The sequence below is a fragment of the Anneissia japonica genome, unplaced genomic scaffold, assembly GCF_011630105.1.
Source record: "Anneissia japonica isolate Jap-2015-1 unplaced genomic scaffold, ASM1163010v1 scaffold129953_len1060_cov103, whole genome shotgun sequence".
NCBI classification, from domain to species: Eukaryota; Metazoa; Echinodermata; class Crinoidea; order Comatulida; family Comatulidae; genus Anneissia; species Anneissia japonica.
Genome location: NW_022747005.1, coordinates 1 through 1,060, shown reverse-complemented (window position 1 = coordinate 1,060; position 1,060 = coordinate 1). Strand labels below are relative to the sequence as shown.

At 33.5% G+C, this 1,060-nt stretch overlaps 1 long non-coding RNA gene across 1 annotated transcript; it reads left to right on the top strand.

Moving 5' to 3' along the window:
• Positions 1-29: 29 nt before the first annotated feature.
• On the top strand, positions 30-1,000 carry LOC117120383. The gene is made up of 2 exons (XR_004447330.1): positions 30-594; positions 722-1,000. It is a non-coding gene; the product is annotated as an uncharacterized LOC117120383 (long non-coding RNA).
• The last annotated feature ends 60 nt before the right edge of the window (positions 1,001-1,060 follow it).

The window sequence follows — 1,060 nt, the reverse complement described above, 5'->3', positions numbered from 1 at the left end:
TACAGTATGTATATTTAATATACTGTACAAATATTATAAATGAAAAAAGTGTAAATATTAAATCTGATTGTTTAGATTACACTGATTTAATTTGAAACAATAGATATTATTTTTCTGGTATTCTTTTTAAAATGATGCCAATGATTTCAAATTTAGCATCATATTTATTGTGAGAAAAGAATTTGTTCATATTGATGTTATCTATGATGAATTATATGCAGGGCAGTTGAGAATGGTCCTGGGGCAGTGCAGGTGCCAGAGTCCCAAAGGTGGGGTATAGAGGGAATGTAGGGTGGGGCAGAAAGTCAGAGGAATGGTGGGGGTAAGGTGAAAGTTCCTCTAATCTAATTATAGGTACTTACTGTAAATGTCTAATTTAAATGATAGAGTAGATAAACTCTTCATATAGGAAACAATTTAGTAGAAAAACTTCGAAGTCGAATCTCTTTTTAAAGTATGAATAAATATTTTTGATAGGGTTTTTTCACCCTAGTAGCTCTAGGCATTCTCCCTACCTGCTCTCTTTTTCCTCTCCCCACCCCCCTTGGTGCTACAAATTATATGTCTGTTAATTTCATTTGTATTATTAATAGGGTTTTTTTACCCTTGTAGCTCAAGGCATTCTCCCTACCTGCTCTCTTCATCTAGATGTGTATAAGAGACAGCCCTTCCTTGGTGCTACAAAATATATGTCTGTTAATTTCATTTGTATTATTAATAGGGTTTTTTTACTCTTGTAGCTCAAGGCATTCTCCCTACCTGCCCTCTTTCTTCTCTCCCCCAACCCCTTCCTTGGCACTATAGATTATATGTCTGTTAATCTCATTTGTATTATTCGACAGGAAGGCTTTAAAGAAATACATGTATTATATATTATAAAACATTGCTATATACCAGTACAGCAGTTCTCAAATATGTTGGCCAGCGGCAGATGTTAAAAAACAGGTACTCTAAATGGGTCATTTTATTTGTAAGCCAAATTGAAATATAATGTTTAAATGATACTTATAATGCACTCGCTTTACTGTAGCAAATTTTAGCGTGAAAACAAATTCAATCT